The sequence below is a fragment of the Cyprinus carpio genome, chromosome A20, assembly GCF_018340385.1.
Source record: "Cyprinus carpio isolate SPL01 chromosome A20, ASM1834038v1, whole genome shotgun sequence".
Classification (NCBI taxonomy): domain Eukaryota; kingdom Metazoa; phylum Chordata; class Actinopteri; order Cypriniformes; family Cyprinidae; genus Cyprinus; species Cyprinus carpio.
The window spans coordinates 3756342-3762341 of record NC_056591.1 but is presented as its reverse complement, the minus strand read 5'-3'; positions in this window follow the sequence as shown (position 1 = coordinate 3762341).

Here is a 6000-nt window from a genome sequence, read left to right as displayed (position 1 = left end):
TGAGCCTAATAATAAAAAATAATCTAAAAAGAGAGAAAACAATAGGGCTCTGCAGCCCTCCAGGCTTGAGCCCTAATAATAAACGAAGCAGATCCACGACGGGTCCTCACACCATCGAGTGCCTGCTCGGGCCTTAATTAATCCTTAGGGGATCAATAGGGCCCTGCGTCCCATGGGCTCGGGCCCTAATAATATAATCCTCAGAAAAACAAGAGGGCCCTGCGCCCATGGCTCGGGCCCTAATAATAATAAACAGAGCAATTCCAAGAGGGCCCTCGGCACCAATCGAGTGCTCTCGGGCCCATAATAATCTTTTTCGAGAAAACAAGAGGGCCCTGCGCCCATTGTCTCGGCGGCCCTAATGATCCAAAGGGAAAACAATAGGGCTCTTCGCCCTCCAGGCTTGAGCCCTAATAATAGATACAAGGAACGATACATAGAGGAGGTCCTCACACCATCGGTGCTCGGGCCCTAATAATAAACGAAGCAGATACAAGAGGGTCCTCACACCATCGGTGCTCGGGCCCTAATAATAAACGAAGCAGATACAATATGGTCCTCACACACAACGTTGCTCGGGCCCTAATTAGAACGGATGTACTGTTACTTTCATCCTCTACTGTCAAAATCTGGGTGTTATATTAGACAGTAACTTCTCTTTTGAAAATCATATTTCCCATGTTACAAAAACAGCACAAAATATTATTACTTACTTATAAGGCCCTTAATGGCTTAGCTCCTGCGTACCTAACTAGTCTTCTACCACGCTACAATCCCATCACGCTCCCTACAGGTCACAAAACGCTGGACTTTTGATAGTACCTAGGATAGCAAAGTCCACTAAAGGAGGTAGAGCTTTTTCGCATTTTGGCTCCCAAACTCTGAAATAGCCTTCCTGATAAATGTTCGGAGGTTCAGACACACTCTCTCTGTTTAAATCTAGATTTAAAAAACACACCTCTTTGGCCAAGCATTCAAATAAATGCCCATCATAATTTTGGACTGCAGTTATATCTGATCAAATGTGCATTATTATTCTTTAGCTTGGGTTAAAACTAATTAATTTTACTTGGCTGGCAACAGCAGCTACGCTAATTATGTCTCTATTTGTTTCTCTGCTAGGACTTACACAAGCTCCAGTCTGGATCCAGAACACCTGAGAAGAGATGATGCCAACCCCTCAGAGGACCTCAGATGATGCTAACCCAGAGACAACATATAGAACTACCACATTTTGCTATAAGTCTATAATTTGATTTGATTGCATAATTGCTGTTAATAGTGTTAATCGTCTGTTGTTTACGTCTTTTATTGATTTTTTCTGAACATTTCTGCTATATGCACATGAACTGACAGTCAACACAGATAAGCTACCATACTAAATATTGTAGACGAACTTAATTTTCTGTAAAGTTGCTTGGCAATGATTTGTATCGTAAAAAGGCGCTATACAAATAAACTTGAATTGAATTGAATTGAATATTAATAATATTTAAAAAGAAAAAAAAGAAACAAAAAGAAAGAATTATGTGACAGGTGCGTCACAGCGCATCACGAGAGAGCGCCACAATTCAAATAAACTATATTCCGCTTAACTTTCACTTTTTTTGTTTTTAGTGGATGATCTCATCCTGTCAGTGACACTGTATGCTACAAAACCTTGCTGTTTTTACTACTGTGATGCAGTTTATTCCATAACGGATACAAACAATATTGTCCCCGAAGAAATGAGATGTAAACAAAGGAATTACCATCAATACTACAACGTTATTGCTTCATTGGACTAAAAGTGCGCTATGAGTTGTTGTTTAGTGGACCCTTACCTTCCTAACTAAACTGGGATTTACAGCTGTGGATGTGTTTATGAATCGTTATTACGATGAATCTGGTACGTACTGCATTTTTATTATGCATGTTTTGATGTGTACTGCTTACACAAATTTAGCAAATACATTCCTTATAAGCTTTTCATTGAAAAACAGTGATCTGTCGTCAATGCTTGAGGCTTAGACCTTTATAATGATATATAGTTTGTACTGATGAATTTTGTCCTGTTTCATTTAATCTATTCGTAAACACTGAAGTATGTAAACAAAGAGCGTTCAGTGCAGTCCAGGTGCAGATTAACAGGTTAAAACACCCATAGAGTCATTTTCAGCACATTAGGTAAACAATTGAGAGTGAATCTGTACATATAAAAATAGTAATATAAAATATTAAAATAATAATATTACTTGCAAATTGTTATATACAAAGTCTTATCTTTGCTTTCAATAAAAATAGTGCTTTTTATTATTTTCATGAAGTAAATAAAAATATAAAATAGCTTATATTTTAGAAAACCATGAATACCTAAAAACTTCTTAATCCTCAACACATATATAAAAAAAACTCACAAAAAAAATATAAAAACATTTTTACAACATTTATTATTCAAAAAAACCATTTTTTTTGACACCCAAACTCAAAGCACTGGTAGTGATGAGTTCATGTTGAACAGTGTTTGGCAGGGGTTAGGTTTTTGTTATGTTTGCAGTTGCTGGAGTCCAGGAGTAAAATCCTTCATACAGACATAGAAAGAGCAGTTTGGAAGATCACAACAGTTGAAATGATGTCTGATGAGGAAGATGGTATTACTGATGGGAGGCTGGTGTGGGTTGTTAAACCACCCCCACAGAGAAGCTCACAACTGTCAGCTCTGTGCCAGGAGCTACAGAAAAGTCGCTATGCTGCAACTCATAATTTCCATGTGATGGCACAGAGTTACATGGTTAACACAGAGTCAGAGGAAAGTTAATTTATAGAACTGTAATGTACAGTTCTAAATATTTCTGATGTTTCACTTCATTTTTTTCTATACTATTTTTTTTAAAATATTTGTATACATTTTTATTCTGTATTGTTACTTTTTATGTTTAATATTTATTCTTGTCTTAACTTTGACATTGTACTTGATTTTTTTTTACTTGGACATTGTACTTGATTCCTAATTTTTATATATATATATATATAATATATATATATATTATATATATATATATATATATACTTTTGCATCATCAATCTTATGGACAATAAAAAGGGCTTCATTTGTGGGTTTTGAGTGGGCTGTATTTTAAAACTAACCAATAAAATAAAAGCCAGCGCATGTGCTGGTCCAATAGCAGTTAAGCTTTGGGGATGGACTAAATTGAGTTGAGCCAATGAAAAGCTTTAGGTCACTTCCTGTTAGGTGTGAAAGATTCCCTTTGAGGGGATTGTCTCCCATGGCAACAAATGGCTGTGGCATGGAAGTTTACAGTGAGCCACATACACCCAAAATTGTATGTAATCGGATGTATCATGACCTGTGCAATTTGACATTCCTGGATATGTTCGAAATTAAGCGGTGTAAACAGGAGTTTACTGGTCCGAATACAGCTCTTTTCATGCAGTGTTTGCAATCTGATAATCACACTAAGCCATATGACATTCTCACAACCATTTAGTTAGAATTTATAAATAATTACCAGCCATCTGGCAAGTAACACCCTTTTTATATACTCACCAGAGCCGTGCTTACCCTTTACACATACGATCACACCGGTGTGATTAGAACTTTCTGTGTGTCATGTCATCAACTGCTGAATTTAAATCTGTGTTCACACTTTGGCTTGTGTGGAGCCAGATCAGACGCGCTGAACGCTTGTCATATTATCACAAATATTTAATGTTTTCATCCATATAATGCTTATTTTAGGTTTCAGACATTTAAATACACAAAAGTACTAGCAAAACCATACATTTATAGTTTGTAAAATACACGCTGATGGAAATGGCAATAATGATCCTTACAAATATAGTCTGATGACATGTTTTATTTATATCATATACCGATTATGTAGGTAACTATAAAGTTTACTCTGATCTTCTCCCAGTTTACCGGAGACCTACTTAAATGTGTTTTAGGAGGAGAGGATGAATTTGCGTGTTGTAAATCCCACATCTCGGATTCAGCACGAACTAACATGGCGATGCCCATCACCCGGTATAGATCAACTAACACGGTCGATAGAAAAGTGTTTAAACTACCAAATATATTTACTTGCACATATTTCAGAATCAGAATATCAGATATTTCATAATATAGTGAGCATGTTTGTGAATATTTAAAAAAAAAACTACTGTGACGAGTGGGGCGGGGGCGAGAGCGTAGGAACGGAGCGAGGCCGGTGGAGTGATTGGGAAATGAGCGACACCCCCGCTCCACTCACCGGGTCTCGAGTCCCACGGAGGAGATCGGAAGGATACAAAAGAGGAGCGACGATAGTGAAGGACGAGAGAGGACCAGGCCTGGGCTTTATTTTTTGGTTTGGGTTTTTGTTTGTGCGCGGCAGTCACCCGTGAGGGGCTGTCGCGCTATTTTATGTTTATTTGGTTATTAAAGTTTTATTTGAGTGTTCGCTGGTTTCTTTCCTCCTTCTTCCCGTAATTATGGATTTTTTATTGTTACACTGGTGCCGAAACCCGGGAGGAAGGAGGGACGCGCTGCCGAAGATCCCTCGCCGCTGGGGTGAATCCGCGGTGCCATCGAGCAGGGCGTAGCAGTCTGGCGCTGTGGACGCTCGAGGCGGTGGGCTGGAGTGAGTTGCCGGGGACGGACGAACTCGCTGCCGGCCGCCTGTGATGTGGAGGGGCGGCTGCCGTCCGTGAGGGAGCGGAGGAGTCGGCGCCGTTCGCCAGATGGCTGGAGCCTGCTGCCATCTGCCGAGAATGGGGAGGAGCAGGGAACGGGGGACTCCTGCCGGCTGCCCGAAAGCGGAGGAGCCGTCGCCGTCCACCGGGCGGCGGAGGAGTAGTCGTGCCGTCCACCGAGGGCCATCCAGTGCCACCGCCAGGCACCGCGGAGGAGTTCACCCAGCGGGTGGAGGGCCGAGCAGCAGCGTGTCAGGGAACCGGAACAAATTTTTTTTTTTTTCTCCTCTCTCGTCTCTGTCACTCCTCATCCTTCCATCTCCTTTTCTCTCGCCTCGTCTGTCTGTCCTTACCCCCAGGTTCCCGCAGGTCACCGTGAGTGGTCCTCCCGGAGGGAGGGGAGGGGAGGGGGGGGGAGTAGAGCGCAGTCTTGGGAGTATGTGATGAGTGGGGCGGGGCTGAGAGCTGTGGGAACGGAGCGAGGCCGGTGGAGTGATTGGGAAATGAGCGACACCTGCTCCACTCATGGGACTCGAGTCCCACGGAGGAGATCGGAAGGATACAAAAGAGGAGCGACTATAGTGAAGGACGAGAGAGGACCAGGCCTGGGCTTTATTTTGTGGTTTGGTTTTTGTTTGTGCGCGGCAGTCGACCGTGAGGGGCTGTCGCGCTGTTTTATGTTTATTTGGTTATTAAAGTTTTATTTGAATGTTCGCCGCTTCCCGCCTCCTTCTTCCCGTAATTATGGAGTTTTTATTGTTACACAAACAAACAAGAAAACCGAAATAAAAGCGATCTACAGTAGGTGGACAACCAGATTGGGTAATACCGCCGCGGTGTTAACTGCAAGTCAGTCGCGTGTTGAAATCATTTGCGAAACTGCCACCAGGTGGCACAAAGGGACGGATTGTGAACTGAATGTAATTGTAAAATGTTGGTTTGTAAACGAGATGAAAGGATGAAGTAAAAAAAACAATAACATTATAATATAAAATTGTAACAAACTTAAAAACCATTAAAAAATTTACAGTGAGTTAATTTCAAAACGTGGGATAGTCTTAGGCTACAGTCTACGCATAAAAAATTAAAAGAATGACCTTTACACAAAGGCTCTTACTGCATGCTATTGTTATTAAACAGTCATTACATAATAGGCCCATATACACACATATACACACATATACACGGATTAAAAGCTAAATGTTTTCATTTCGGTTAATTCTTGGTTAAAAAAAAATATTAAAAAAAAATCTTCAAGTTCCATATGCAGAGCGAAATGAGAATATTAACTCTGTTATTATTCTTGATTTTTCAAACTGCTAACAG